Here is a 17,020-nt window from a genome sequence, read left to right as displayed (position 1 = left end):
ATCATCCTCAACTGCAACATATTCAGCCAGCAATATTATAGGACTGTCCAATAACATAGACACTTTGCAAAGCATTTCATTAAATGTCAAGTTTAGTTTGAATATTCACCAACTGTGAAGAACCCCTCATAATGAAAGTAATTTTCAATCATCTTCAGCATCAAAATGCATTCACCAAATTCTGACATTGATTGAAATGTTGCGACACTGGCACTACCTAAGAGACATGCAGAAACATAACAACCATTGTTTACTTTGACTTGTCTAATGACAAAATTATATACCATAAATCTCAACGACGTGGCAACTGCAGAAGGAGGTTTATTTGTTGTTCGGGAAACTGCATGTTTTCATTCATGTTAAATGATTGTTGTTTTGTGTTACAAGAAAAAACTGTGAAATGATGAGGGGTGTTCAATAAGTAATGCAACAGAATGAGATTTTCACTCTGCAGTGGAGTGTGCGCTGATATGAAACTTACTGGCAGATTAAAACTGTGTGCCGGACCGAGACTCGAACTTGGGACCTTTGCCTTTCAAGGGCAAGTGCTCTACCAAATGAGCTACCAAAGCATGACTCACGCCCCGTCCTCACAGCTTTACTTCTGCCAGTACCTTGTCTCCTACCTTTCTAACTTTACAGAAGCTCTCCTGCGAAGGCAAAGGTCCCGAGTTCGAGTCCCGGTCCGGTACACAGTTTTAATCTGCCAAGAAGTTTCAGTACTGCAATACCTTTTTTCTGCAAGCAGGTTGGTTTTATTTAGGATTCCAAAATACCATATTATTCCCCACTCTTTTTTCTACAAAAACGTACTGCCTATCAAGGAGTGCATCCTTCACTGGGCCACTGCTGGCTGGATAAGGAAGAGCAGACCAATGAGGTTTTGTGAGCTGCTCTTAGGTGCACAGACTTGTGCGAAGCCTTGCATGCTATCCAAGCATGACTCACGGCCCACTCCCACAGTTTCCCTTCTGGCAGTGCTACTACTTGTACCTTCCAAACTTCACAGAATTTCTCCTGCATACCTTGTGGAACTAGCATTCCTGGAGGAAAAGATATAGTGGAGAAATTGGTTAGCTAGAGCCTTGGGAATTGCTTCCAGGATGATATTTCAGTCTGCAATGGAGTGTGTGCCAATTTGAAACTTCCTGGCAGATTAAAACTGGATTCTACAACAGGACTTGAACAGTGGACTTTTGTATTTCACAAGTAAGTGCTCTAAGGACTCTCACAGGCAATAATTAATTTGAAGAACTTTGAGAGGCTATGAAAAATATCTAGGGATTCCACCTTTCGTGTCTGCCTGGTGCGTGGCAGGCAGAACTCTCTCTTCCACTTCTGCTACCAAATCTTAAGCTTCTGCTTTGACATGGTTTTAACTTTTACAATTTTTTGTTCCTAGCCCTCTTCCTGCAGCTTTTCCCGCATATACATTTGAGACATATATTTAACACATCCCCTCCTACCCCTCTCTGTCTCTTCTTCTTCCCTCTGCCTGTCTGTCTGTCCACCTCATTGTCCCACATTTATCCATCTGTATATGTCTCCCCCCCCCCCCCCCCTCTCTCTCTCTCTCTCTCTCTCTCTCTCTCTCTCTCTCTCTCTCTCTCTCTCTCTCCCCCCCCCTCCTTGTCCCCTCTCTCTAACCATGTTCCTCTCCTTCCCTCTGGCCATATCCTCCTCCCCCTTCCTCTTTCCATCTCTGCCTCCTCCTCTTCCACCTGCCCACCACCTCTCTATATCTCCTACCTGCTTCATTCAATTATTTGCCCCTGATGAATAGGGTGCCATGCAAAGCAGGTCGATAAAGCTGATCAATACTACAATATAACACATCTGTCATGCAGATTAGTTTACATGGCAAGGCTCACAAAACAGTTTCTTGCCCCTGACATGTACACTTACCTGCAAACCAGGTCGATTTGGCAGTCTGGTTCTGTTCCCACACAACAAATCTGTCTTGCAGTGCAACCTATACATCATAGACTGGAAAAAATACGTTTGAGTCCGTATCTCCACTCCTATTTGAGCTAGGAGGTTATAAACCCCACACATAGGTTAAACACACAGCAGCAGCATGACCCAAGCTCAGGCATTTGAAAAATTTAAATATTTAATTATCAGGTCCGCCATATATGTAATTATCAGGTTGAGATATTAAATAAGCATAAGGATGAACATCATGCTGTCTAGTTAATAAAAAATCTTTTTTTACCATTTAAAGAAGCATCTAAAGTGGTTTTCAATGGAATTGGGCATTTACTATGGAGGGAGGTGAGGGGTCAAACAAATTCACAATACTAATGCTTATTCCAACATCCCGGTCTTCAAGAGAGAGAACTATTGCAACAAATAGAAGATGCTCAAATATTCTCAAACTTTACAGTAAGAGAGGACTTGTTACACAAAGCAACTTCCAGCACAGGAACCTAGCAATCTCTGTATGAGCTTATGAGCTTCTCATCCAATACAGTCAACAATCATGTGTAATCCAGCATTATTCTACCTCTATACAATTCAATTTAGATGTATCTACCATTGCCTACACTTCATTCAAAATAACTTACAAGTTAATCTGTTGTTGCTCAATATTGCCAAAAGATTAACAGTTAGCTTGGAATATACAGAGTGTTTCACTAAATGTGCTTGCCTCCTTAAGTTACGAAGCAATAGGCAACAGAAATATTTATTGTGGTAGGTCACCATAAGAAACGTTACACTGTCTGCGGAACTATTAACATAGTTTATTGTGTTGTTATCCAAAGAATTACAGCAAAAAGATACAATTCTTTAAATGGAATAATCGTCGTTTCTATCACGCAATGGAATCAGTAACACCAGCAGTGTATACATCAATTTAAATTGCATTCCTATCACTTTTAGTTTGGGAGCTACAACCCTTCAAAGTTTCAGGGGCAGATACCACACGTTGTACATAATACATGGCTGTGTTGTGGGTGATGGATGTTCTGGAGGTGGGAAGTTAATTCAATGTTCAAATGTGTGTCCATGTTCCTGAATGCCAATGCAATGTGCCTTCTAAAGGATCTACGGACGAGATGTAACATCACCAGTGTCACAGAGCAACATGCATCCTGTGCCGTTTCAGATCATCTGGGGATGTGGGCTCAGTGACATAAACACGATCCTTTAGATATCTCCACAAAAGGAAATCTAATGGTGTTAAATCAGGTGATCTTGCAGGCCATGAATGAGGACCATGGCATCCCAACCACCTTCCCGCAAACCTGCTGTTTAGTTCTTCCACAACAGCGTGCGCAGAATGGGCTGGGTGACCATCGTGCTGCATCCACATACGGACTCTCATGTGTAGACACACACGTTCAAGGAGACCACCCAAACTGTCAACTATAAACGTGCAATATAATTCACCTGTCAGTGTACCTGGGAAGTAGTCTTGACCGATGATTTCATCCCCACGATTCCACAACATACACTAATAGACCACCTACATTGCCGGTCAACAGGTCGTACCCACCAAGGATTGTCTGTGGCCCAGTAATGCATGTTATGGCGATTCATTGTACCATAATTTGTGAACGTGGACTCATCTGAGAACTAACACCTTGCAAAGACTCCAGCATGAAATTACGCACGGTTCATTCACAGAATGTAACTCTTGCACGGAAATCATTCCCATGCAGCTACTGGGTCAGTGACAGGCAGTACGGGTGAAACCTGTGGGCATGTACTATACGCCACACAGATGTGAGACTGACACCAGCGACTGCAGCAACGGCATGTGGATCGTGGTGTACTGCAGCCAAAACCAACTCCATAAGAACGTAATGGCTGCCAGATCTCTTCACCTAGGATATTTCACAGCGTATGCCATGGCTGCTTCAGTGGCATCGTGTCGGCACTCGCCGAGCATCAGCAACATGTAAACGTAGTCATTGTTCGTACATGCTATATTCATCCGATGCCAGTAACTGTGGTATATTGATCACCATTTGTTTGTGTGGCTCGAACTGTGAGGTATAGGGCTGTGTGCGGTGACACTCGGCAGTCTAACAGCACATCGAGGAAGCTTCTCGCTCCGTGACACCAGCGACATTACAAGTCAGCCACACCACATCTAGAAGGTGCATTGCGTTATGCGCAGTGTGTGTGGTATCTGTGCCTGAAACTTTGAAGGGTTGTAGCTACCAAATTAAAAGTGATAGGAATCTAACTTAAATTGATGTATATACAGCTGGTGTTACTGATTCCAATGCATGATAGAAACAACTATCGTTCCAATTAAAAAATTGTATATTTTTGCTGTAACTCTTTGGATAATAACACAATAAACTATGTCCACAGCTCTGCAGACAGTGTAACATTTCTTATGGTGACCTACTGCAATAAATATTTCCACTGCCTATTACTTCGTAACTTACAGAGGCAAACACATTTAGTGAAACACCTTGTATATATTTACAGCTGTATAGCATGTCAGTTGGTTGAGAGCAAATCAGCTGTATTGAACACATCACACTGACTTTTAACTTGAACATTCCATTCACATTCTAACTGCAAAGTTTAATTACTGTAGCACAAAGATTTTACTAATGTTTCAATCACTGTCACTTTCTGAATCACACTGGATCATTATTAAATTACTTATAGATCTCTGACATCCTCATATTCACAGCAGTGTTTCTTTGTGTTTAGTTACTGCATCCATAGTGAAACTGCTTTTACAGGTTATCTAATGCTTTGAGTTGCACTTCCTGTCAACTGTGGTGGATGTTACATAGATGATCATGTTTACTTGTCACCAGGCACCTGTAAGCAACAGAAACACAGACAGCTATAGTAACAATTTTATTAAGATGTTTCCAATATAACAGTGCAGCAAGAGTCAACTCAAGTGTTAGATACCACTTGTTTGCTTTGACCCATGACATATCTGTATTGTGTGATATCCTGCTGGTGTGGCATATTTGAAAGGTGTTGGGTCTGCAGAGGGTGTGTTGGAGTATGCGGTGACACACACTAGTGTGGGATGTTCATGATTCTGAAACATTTGTGGGTGGTGTTAGTGCCACTGGAGTCTCTGACTGCTGTTAGTGATACTAATATTTGAAGAGTTTATGGTTGTCTGTTATTGACATATTTTGATATTGGCAGTTAAGGGCAACATATTCTTTTTCAGGTTTTTATTTATTAGTGTAGTATATTGTTTATGGGTACATGGGTAGAGATTTAATTTTATGGCTTTTTTTTTCCTCGTTATGGATGTGACAACTAAAATGACAAGCAGGTTCCTCCGTGTCGATATGGGGGACAATTTGTTAAGCATGATTAAATTTCTGTTTTGCTTCTGAATAATGGTACCACCCCAAACTGCAACTACAAACATCATTTGCAACTTTGAATTACAATGCAACAGCTCAGCAAACATTTCAAAATTATGTAGAATGCAAAATAAGTTACTGCAGACATGTCTTTCTACACCTACATCAATACAAATATTCCACAAGCCACTGTATGGTGCTTGGTGGAGGGTATCCTGTACCACTACTAGTCATTTCCTTTGCTGTTCCACTTACAAATAGTGTGTGGGGAAAATGACTGCCTATATGCTTCCATATGAGCCCTCATTTTTTTGTACACCTTATCTTCATGGTCTTTACAATCAATGTATGTTGGTGGCAGTAGAATAGTTTGGCAGTCAGTGCCAGTTTTCTATATATTCTCAATGGTCTTTCTTGAAAAGAACATATTCCCTCCAGGGATTTCTGTTTGAATTTCTGAAATCTCTCTATAACACTAGTGTTGTTTGAACCTACTGCTAACAAATCCAGCAGCCTGCCTCTGAATTGCTTTGATGTCTTCCTTCAATCCAACCTAGAATGGATCCCAAACACTCTAGCATTACTCAAGAATCTGTCTCACCAGCATCCATCCTATAAGCAGTCTCCTTTACAGGTAAACCACTCTTACCTAAAGTTCTCCCAATAAACTGAATTTGACCATTTGCTTTCCCAACAACAGTTCTTACACGCTTGTTCCATTTCATATCGCTCTGCTACGTTATGCCCACATATTTAAAGAACTTGACCGTGTAAAGCTGGTCACAAGTAATAATGTACCTGACCATTAAAGGTTTGTTCTTTCTCCTCATCTGCATTAACTTATATGTTTACACATTCAGAGCTAGCTGCCATTCATCACATCAACTGGGAATTTTGTCTAAGTAATCTTGTATCTTCTTACAATAACTCAACTTTGACACCTTACTGTACAACACACAATCATCAGCAAACAGCAGCAGATTGCAGCCCACTCTGTTTGCCAAAGCATTTATGGATATCAAGAACAACAGTGGTCCTATCACACTTACCTGTGGCATTCCTGACAGTATCCCTGTCTCTGATGAACACTTGCCATTGAGGACAACTACTGGGTTCTACTACTTAAGAAGTCTTCAAGCCACACACATATCTGTAAACGTACTCCATGTGCTCCTACCTTTGTTAGCAGCCTTCAATGTGTTGTTATACACACTGGGACAAATCCACTAAAAGCAGCAGTAAAGACGAAATTATTCATGAGACAAGAAACCTAGTTCATTAAATGAGAAGTGTATATGTATGATCAAGGTTCATAATTAAGCAGTAACACAAAATCGAGATCAGTGAGTGAATATGGTAACCTTGGAGCAGTCTTCACAGACGTGAATAATTTTCAAAATTTACAGTGCCTATAAGAAGATGGTGTGCATTTAACTAGGTTGGTGTCTGTAATATTCAAGGTGTTTACTCATATCTGCAAAACAGTCAGAAACTAATATGGTCTGATAGGAGTGAAAAATCAGATGTGCTAGCTGAAAAAGACAAATATACGCCTTATGACCCCATAGTGAAAAACTTTGGTATATAAAAGTATCACACAACACTAATTTCATAAAAATGGTGGTAGGCTTATGTACAGAAGAAGATGACATGAAAAAGATTGTGAACCAAAAGAAAAACACTGGTAAATGCTCAACCACGCAATACTGAGAAATGATACATTACTATGTTTATCCATCAAAACGTTCATTCTCCATGCAATAAATTAATTTGAAATTATACTTATAATGAATTAATAAATGATTATGCCAAGTGTCTAATTGAGTAATAGTTGAGGGAGGATAAATCAGTGACAGTAAATTAGAGACCTATGAATTGTTGTTGCTGTTGTTGTGGTCTTCAGTCCTGAGACTTGGTTTGACGCAGCTCTCCATGCTACCCTATCCTGACCAAGCTGCTTCATCTCCCAGTACTTACTGCATCCTACATCCTTCTGAATCTGCTTAGTTTATTCATCTCTTGGTCTCCCACTACGATTTTTACCCTCCATGCTGCCCTCCAATGCTAAATTTGTGATCCCTTGATGCCTCAGAACATGTTGCACCAACTGGTCCCTTCTACTTATCAAGTTGTGCCACAAACTCCTCTTCTCTCCAATTCTATTCAATACCTCCTCATTAGTTATGTGATCTACCCATCTAATCTTCAGCATTCTTCTGTAGCACCACATTTCGAAAGCTTCTATTCTCTTCTTGTCCAAACTATTTATCATCCATGTTTCACTTCCATACATGGCTACACTCCATACAAATACTTTCAGAAACGACTTCCTGACACTTAAATCTATACTCAATGTTAACAAATTTCTCTTCTTCACAAATGCTTTCCTTGCCATTGCCACTCTACATTTTATATCTTCTCTACTTCGACCATTATCAGTTATTTTGCTCCCCAAATAGCAAAACTCCTTTACTACTTTAAGTGTCTCATTTCCTAATCTAATTCCCTCAGCACCACCTGACTTAATTCGACTACATTCCATTATCCTCGTTTTGCTTTTGTTGATGTTCATCCTCCTTTCAAGACACTGTCCATTCCGTTCAGCTGCTGTTCCAGGTCCTTTGCTGTCTCTGACAGAATTACAATGTCATCGGCGAACCTCAAAGGTTTTATTTCTTCCCCATGGATTTTAATTCCTACTCCGAATTTTTCTTTTGTTTCCTTTACCTATGAATTAGCAGTTTACAATTCTAGAGGGGTGGAAACTGCATCTTCACTGAAAAAAGGAGTACTGTAAAACTACTTTGTGTCTGTAACTCTTCTTGTGACTGACAGATTGCAGTGGTATGCAGGAGAGGGGGGGGGGGGGGGGGCATATAGGTGGTGTGCTGCCAGCTATATTTGACAGAACTGGCAACACAGCAAACAAGTGGCACTTGATAAAGAGCTACAATTGGCTAGTAGTTGGCTGCTACAATTTTACAAAGAAGCAACTTATTAGTATGACATTGCACCCGCCTATGACCTAATTGTGTGCTCCAATTCAGTTGGAAAGGGTGTCGAAATCGTTTTAGCCTTTCAGAAGGCAAGCTGGCCCATAATTTTTGGAAATGGTATATGCAATTGCAGCTGCTACTGCGAGACAGAGTTGACATCCAAGCTGGTCGCACACATGCTCTATTGGGGGACAGATTTGGATATCTTCCTGGGCAGGGGTGTACCTCACCATTACAGAAGCTTCCTAGGCACATGTGCCATGTGTGGATGAGCACTGTGTGTTGAAAAATGGCACTACCATACTGTTGTACCTGAGGTAACACATGAGGACGCAGGATGTTCATGATATGCTGTTGCACCATTAGCATTCCTAAATCACTACCAGCTGTGACCTACAGTCATACCCGATGGCTCCCCACACTATGATGCCTGCAATAATACTGCTGTGCCTCTTCAAAACATTTGAAAAATAGGACCTCTCCAAAGATCGATACTATACTTGCCAACAATAATCATTTGGGGTAGTGCAGAATCACTATTCATTGTTGAATACAATGCAGTGCATCTGTAGTTCATGCTCCCCAGTCATAGCACCACTCCAAATGCAATTGTTTGTGTTGTGATGTTAACAGCAACCTACGCACTGTGCAGCAATTTCCTAGTCCGGCTGTTGCACCAATGGTGCAGCATGGAACAGAACGTTGCATGGAGTCCAGAGTGATCACTCAACTTCTGACGCTGTTCATGCCCCTTATATACCCTACCAGACCTGGTAAAAAGACTGAACACAAACAACATTAATGCAGTTCTACCTGTCATGGAGAATTTACATATCTGACAATCATGTGCAAGTGTAGGAAAAGTTCTATTGACATCCAACTACTACTTCTGGGTGCTCCACATTCTTTGTGTCAGGATATGTACATTAAAAAAGAAAAAGATGACGAAACCTTATTCATTTGTAGGTACTTTCATATAAACTGTAAAAAAAACGCATAATGCAAGAACTGAGATAATGAATCTGTTCATCTCTTACAACCTAGAAATCAAGTTGCATTACCAAACATGAGAAACTTCTTGCACAGAAGTCCAGTTTCAATTAAATAATACTTAATGTCCTTCAGCATCAATACAAATCAGAAACACATATACTTAAGGTAGAGGTAGAATACTACTACAGCCAAACCACAAGGTTCCACTTGTAAAGTAATTAATCACAGAACAGCAAACCAACCACGCCCAGAACTAGATCAACTGGATTTTACAGCGAAAAGGGAGTCGAAGCATTTATACATGATTCACAATGCCTATGTCGTACAAGCTCAACACTTCCTGAAGGACATGGCGGTGAAATTCATCTTTCATCTTATCATCAGAGCAGAACCACCATTCACACAAATGTTCCTTTAACTTTTGGAATAGGTGGTAGTCACTGAGTGCCATGTCTGGACTGTATGGCGGGTGGATGACAAAGTTTTTGCATGAGACTGACGGTTTGACAGGCGAACTGTAGGTGGGCGTTCTCATGGAGAATGCTTCTGGCCTTGGTCAACATTCGTCTTCTCCAGTTCTGAATTGCCCTTTTGAGTTTCTTCAGTGTTTCACAGTACCTATCACCATTCATTCACTGTTGTCCCAGCAGACAGAATGTCGGCCAACAGTACCCACTTCTGATCCCTAAACACAGTTGCCATGACTTTACTGGGAGGCACTGTTTGTTTGAATTTTCATGGCTTGAGTGTAGAGGGATGCCACAAACCACATGACTATTGTTTCAGCTCAGGCATGAAGTGGAATGACCGCTTTTATCACATGTGACAATCGAGTCCAAGGAGCTGACCTTTTTGACTGCACTGCGGTGAAGAAATGCGCAGGAAGAATCAACTCACTGCCATTGTGGTCTTCTGTCAGGGTATGCAGTATCCACCTTGCACACATCTTCAGATATTGCAATTTATCTGTTAAAAGCCTTTAGATGATGCTTCAGGAAATCCCAGGAACCAAAATTCAGTGAGCATCCAGAGTGATCCTCTGAACTTTGTGCATGGTTTCTACAACCTTCACGACTGCCTCTTTGGAAACTGACCCCTACCACTCCTGCAGTAGCTTGTTTTGCATATCGCATGTTTTTAAAATGTTTGTTGAGCTGGTGCACTGTAATTCAAAGCTGCAAATGGATTTTGCAGTGACAGGTGATAAATTTCAACCAGTTTAATGCTTTTTGCATTGAAAAATTGAATAACTGTTAACATCTCATTTGATAGTAGCATTCAATGAGAGCCCCCTTTTGAATGGCTGTCAAACCAAGACTGAGCTTCCAAGTAACATTCAAGTGATGTGCGCGTCTGTTTAGGAGTGAAAGAAACAGGACTCAAAAATGTCACCAACAACCGTATTAACAATTTCACTATGTCCCCTAAAAATAGGAGACCTCACTTCTGGGGTTGTTCTTGTAGCTTTCCCACTTAAAAATAGAAATTTAAAAATAACCTACATAAACAACTGAAACACTCTTAGTGTAAAAAGGGGTCATGTGCTTAGAAATGAGAGTCTACAGCATTTCTACAATGAGCAATAAAGCCTGTCAACTGATTGATTTTTAGAAAGTATAATGCATGACTGTGGAGCATAACAAAAAGTGCCACAATGTTGGAAACTGACAGATTCACAAGAAATTCACACAGTAAAATCAAATAGATTTAAAACATTATAAAATAAGAAAATAACAAAGAATATTAATAACACTTAGTCGAATGAAAATTCTTGAATTACCAGCAATACAATGGATCTTTTTAGCAATTTTTTAATGTAGTTGAGAAGTTTGCTGAGAAAAACGTAACTCATGAAAGTTATATGCATACAACACCAAATACAGAGTAAGTACATCAAACAACATTTCTAATGGTGATGGACATACAGGAAGTACAGCAAGAAATTTGGCTAATGTGCATAAAAGATACCACAAGAGATGGGTCACTGGCTACGCCATCATCGGTATACCATTCTTGGTCCCTCGAGGTTCAATCAGCATGATAGCAGAGAATCTACCTAAGATAACTGTCAGAACCAGTTTACGGCATAATGGGGGAATGTATTTGGTATTAGGGAATTCTGACAAGAGTATGTTAGGGAGTGTAATGGAGTTGAATTAAGAGGCATAGGTTGTAGCTGGTAGATAGGTCTGTGGCATTGTAGTGCTCATGAAGCACAGTACCCTGGACGGGTCTCTTAAGGATGAGACGTAGAGTTTAGGATCTAAGTGATAGTTCTCTTGATATTAAGATCAGAAATATGACTGTACTGGTTTTATCATGGACTTCTTTTTGTAAATAATTAATGTTAATCTCTTCTTACACAACTTGTGTGTGTTTCACAATGTAGTGATAATACACTATTATGTGTTTTTTTTTTTTAGTGGAAGAAAAGTGTGTAATACTTAAGGACCAGTACAGCACCTAATGTACAGAAGTACCACCTGGACCATGAAACAAACAAAGCAGCAAACAAATTCTGCAGGTAGCACTACCAAGAAAAAAAATTACAAATGCCATAGCTATCACTTCAATTCAGATGGAATATGGCACAATCTCATAGAATTTTTTTTCAATTCCCACAACGAATGCAAATAAAATCACAACTTACGCAAATTTACATGCTCACACAGCCTTACAATGAAGTATCAATATCATCTCCTGAGGCTTAGTGGCTTCCACTAGGTCTTTGCCCTTCCTGGTTACCTTTTCACTGTCACTTTACATTGCATCTGAAATTTGTACAGAGTAGCATTTTCTTTGTATATCACCAAGCTATATTTTTATTTGGTTACTATGTGGTACTTCTCGGAGGCCGAAAGCTAACAAGGGGCAGATGGTAGCAACCTTGAAAATCCCTGTTTGAACAAAGGAGAAAAAGAAAGGGCTATCATGGGTATCAACCTTTTAGAAACTATTTCTTTTTTACTTACCAATGAACATTAATTTTCAGACAGGAGAAATCCAACACTGGAAAAATGAACGGTGGGGTCAAAAAATTCACGAGTAAATGCACAAACCTGGAAAGGGGCACTTGGAAAATTAAGCTCAACACAGAAAATGCTGGTACAGCCTCGTGTACTAGGTAGTGGAACAACTGACCATTTATTGCATACCATTACATAAAGACAGCAAAAATACAAGACAATGGCTGGCAAGTACATACCTTCAGGAAGCGAAATTTTAAATACTTTAATTTCTGCATTTTAAAGTAGAAAATTTGTCTCCAATTGCCCTCACAACAGGTGGGTTTCCTGCAACCTGAGGTCTAAGTGAGCTGTACATGAGGAAGGAATTAACATGTTTGAGAGCTGGAACATTTTTTCTGCTTTAAAATATTTTTAAATGTGTTTCTCAGCAGCAATTGAAATGCCACCCCCTGAATGTAAATACTGACACGCCATCCTGCTTTGAATTTGACAGTTGACTCAAGTGAACTTTCCTTTTGATACTAAAAAATAATTATATAAAGACTGACTAACATATACATTGCTACCTCACAATAACTACAACTCACTCATAGTGTGTTGGCTATACCACATCCTGTGCACTAGTAAATATTTATGCTGGAAGAACTAGAGCAGTGATATTCAACCTGCATACACATACCCCCAGGGGTACATGATGACTTCATAGGGGGTATGCAAAATTTAAAATATACATACTATGAGTATACTGTAATATGTTTCCTGAATTATCGCAAATAATGAAAACTATTACAGCTAGAGGGATCTGAATTGTCTTCTATCCAAGAATCCATTTTACTTACTCTACTGGTATACCTAACAATAATGTTTTACAGCTGCACTAGCTAATGATTTATACTGTTTGTTTCAAAACACTGTCAACAATAACAGTGTCTCCAAATGTACATTACTGACTGATTTACAATCTTTCCATACCCAGTGTATTTTCATGACTTATGTGCAGGTTTGTTTTCTTTACTCACAGGCCTCACTTCTCATTATTTATATTTGTGAACTAACTTTCAGATTATCACTGCTGAATTTATTTTCATTATTGTGGTATATGTTTTAACTTTCATTGTAAGATGGATAAATTTGTTACAGGAGGAAAACATAAAATCAATTATACAAGTAATAGTGGTGTTCTACCATCACCAGTAAAAAAACAATGTGTGTTCCATCAAAGGGCATCACTGAAAACAGTGTTAAAGTTGAACCACCTATGAGCAAGTCAAAAAACCCGAGAAATGTGACAAACAGATATTACAGTGAATCTTACATTAAATATGGATTTGTATCAAATATGTGTGTTGCACTACGTCCCCTCTGAATTATTTACAACCAAACTCTGTTGAATAATTCTATGAACCCATCCCCACATCACCAACATTTGGTAACCAGTCCCGCCTATCAAAAAATACAAGTCGATAAAATTTTTCAGATGCATAGTAGAAAATTTCAATAAAATTTCAAATGTAATAAAAAATGACAAAGCTGGTACTGGAGAAATCTATGAGTAGGTGTTGCTAGTTGCAAAAAATAAATCAGCTCTTCTTATTCCTGGTTCTTTGATTATAGCAGAAAAAGTTACACAAAAATTCCACTAAAGTAATTAAATATAACTCCAAATTCTGACAGCTGTAGGGCATAGAATTCATGATATGGCACAAGATATTGTTGATCAAATAGCAGAAAATAATAAAATGAACAAAAGATTTCCCATTCAAATCAATGAACAGGTGGCCGTGTCTGATGAAGCTGAACTACTTATACATGTTCGAAATTCTGAGATGCTGATGAAATTCTAGGATATATACAATTATCAAAATACAACTCTGGAGAGGAAATTTTTTAATCTCTCTACAATTTTATAAGATTAAAATTAAGTTTGTCATGAGACTGGTGTGTAAGTTTGTCATGGGACTGGTGTGTAAGTTTGTCATGGGACTGGTGTGTAAGTTTGTCATGGGACTGGTGTGTAAGTTTGTCATGGGACTGGTGTGTAAGTTTGTCCACAGATGCTGCTGCTTCATTGACAGGTAAAAAGTGATCTTATTGCTCATATTCGTGATATCCATCACAATATAATTTGGGAAAATTACATTATACACAAAGAAAATATGGCTGTGAAAAAAAAAAAAAAAAATAACTCCTGCTTTACACAAAGTATTGAATACTGCTATAAAAGTAGTTTATTTAATAATGTCATGTGGACTGAATTACTGTCTTTTCAAAAGTGTGTGGAGTTAGGAGCTAAACACAATTGTTTTTGCATGCCAAGGTACACTGTTTATCGTGAGGGCACATACTGACTTGTCTTTCTGGACTTAAAAATGAGGTAAAATGATTCCTTACAAAACTGGAATCTGATATGGTTAAGCATTTTGAAGATGGAAAGCGGATTTCCCAGCGAGCTTATTTGCAGATATACAGCGTGCGTCAAAAAAATGTATACACACTTTGAACTGTCACAGACAATTTATTTCCCATTCTACAAGGTTAAATACCTGTGAGAAAGGAATGTTATGTTTCTTCAACAGGTGGCAGCAGTGGCAAAGAAGTAACTGCAACATGGCGGACGTGCGTTTGAGCTTTGAAGCACGGAAGCAGATAATTAAGTGGTACTGGAAGTTTGAGAATGTAGCGGCGGTTCAAAGACAGTGGAGAAATGAGTATGGTACAGAACCACCTTCAAGGTTAACAATTACATGTCCATGAGACAAATTCGAAATTCATGGAACGGTGTGTGATGTGCATAAAGGTCGATCAGGGCGACCTCGTACAGCTACAAGTGATGATTCCACAACTACGGTCTTGGAACTGTTTCAGCGTTCGCCTCAAAAATCTTCACGGCAAGCGGCACGTGAGAGTAATGTAAGTGCTAGTAGTGTGCTACGCATTCTGAAGAAAGGCAAGTTTCGTGTGTACATTCCAAGGCTGGTGCAACAGCTAAGTGACGACGATCCAGATCGAAGGTTAGAATTTTGTGAATGGGTTCAGGAGATGGTGAGACGTGAACCGGGATTTATGGGTAGCATAATTTGGCCAAATGAAGCCCAATTCAAACTCAATGGAACTGTCAATAGGCACAATTGTGTGTACTGGGCTCATGATAATACTCACATAACAGTTTAAAAGGCTGTGAATTTGCCTGGTGTAAATGTGTGGTGTGGTTTGTCTGCAAGGGGACTCATTGGGCCTTTCCGCTTTGAAGGTAGTGTTACTGGAGAAACGTACCTAACAATGCTTAGTGGTGACTCGTACTCAGAAATTTATTGATGCTGAAGGCCACCAGTTTGAACATTAATCACATTTGCAAAGTACATTTATTTTTCTAATTGGACTTTAAGTTTTCCATTTAGAAATTTAACATTGTAGAACAGGAAATAAATTTTCTATGAAGCTTCAAAGTGTATATACATTTTTTTGACGCACCCTGTATTCAACAAATTTAAAAAGCCCAACCTTCAACTCTGAGGTTTTGATTATATTTTTGAGGCTTATGAGAAAGTAAAGGGATTTTTATTTTGGATTGATTGTGTTAATAAAGAGGATATTGCAGTTGCTTCAACTGTGTTAGAAAACAATGGGAAAATGACGTTAGGCTTGCTGATGGACTTTTGGAAACAGTGAAATGCCACCTAAAAAACCTCATGTGTCAGTTTTTAAAATACTTTCCAGAAATTGAGAAATGCAATAAACCACAAGAATGGATTACAGATTCATTTTGCATCACCACCAATTCCCCCTATCTCCTTACAAAATTAAAAGAAAGTTTTTTGGAAATGTCCATTGACAGTTCACTGAAAATAAAAATAGAAAAACATGTCACTATATGATTTCTTGTCTAATGCACACAAAAAGTAAACTGAACTCCACAACACTGCAATTACACACTCACTTTTTACTAATTTTATAATCTATTTTAGATATGGTTATGTATAATTTGAAGTAAGGTTCACTCTTTGGACTCTGCCTAGGAGCACAGACTAAAATGGAAATTTTTTTGTAAGAAATAACAATGGGCTAGAGGATCCACCAAAAGCATAAGCACAGACATAGATGGCATCAGATCCGGGAAAAGTAGTAAAAATGGAAAGACTAATTATGTGTCCAGGTACACTAACTGCAGGATAGAATTTAATAACAGACAGGTTCTTGTTAATATGAGCAATTACCTCACCCGTTTATTCATGACACGGGAGGGGTAGAGTAGAATCTAAGCAACTTGGTGTAGTGCTATAGAATACAAAATGAAAGTCACTACTGGTACTGGTTCTACCAGCTTCAATGATACATGATGAGTTAGTTAAGAATGGAATTTTTATTACAAAATTTTATGTGAAGTATTCAAAATTGTGTCGACACAACTTGTTATTTCTTTGTTCCATGAGAGAAACAGCAGCAGCTTAGTGAAGAGCATCTTCAGAGCTGTAAGAATTCAAAACAAAAACCAACAGCACAGTTCCATCTCACAGTCTGAGGCTACCCGTTTGAGAATTGGAGCACCGAGTTCCTTCTGTGGGTTTTATATTTTAACAACAACAACAACAAGAATAATAATAAACTTTTGATATGTTAGCATTTATACATGAAATGTGTATTGTGCACATGAACATGGTGTATGTGTTATGCCAATAGAACTGTGATGAGAAAGTGTTTTCGTGAAATCTGGCAGTATCAATAATGTAACAACAAAAATAATCAATTATTGATAATATAA

The 17,020-nt window shown here is 38.9% G+C and overlaps 1 long non-coding RNA gene across 1 annotated transcript in view; it reads right to left on the bottom strand.

Moving 5' to 3' along the window:
* Positions 1-4,324: 4,324 nt before the first annotated feature.
* Positions 4,325-17,020, bottom strand: part of LOC124721373 — a 115,534-nt gene continuing 102,838 nt past the window's right edge. Inside the window, exon 5 of the long non-coding RNA XR_007006324.1 lies at positions 4,325-4,791. This is a non-coding gene — a long non-coding RNA (uncharacterized LOC124721373). The remainder of the gene's footprint in view (positions 4,792-17,020) is intronic.

This window comes from Schistocerca piceifrons, chromosome X (assembly GCF_021461385.2).
Source record: "Schistocerca piceifrons isolate TAMUIC-IGC-003096 chromosome X, iqSchPice1.1, whole genome shotgun sequence".
NCBI classification, from domain to species: domain Eukaryota; kingdom Metazoa; phylum Arthropoda; class Insecta; order Orthoptera; family Acrididae; genus Schistocerca; species Schistocerca piceifrons.
The sequence above is the reverse complement of the archived record's forward strand: the minus strand, read 5'-3'. Positions and strand labels throughout refer to the sequence as shown.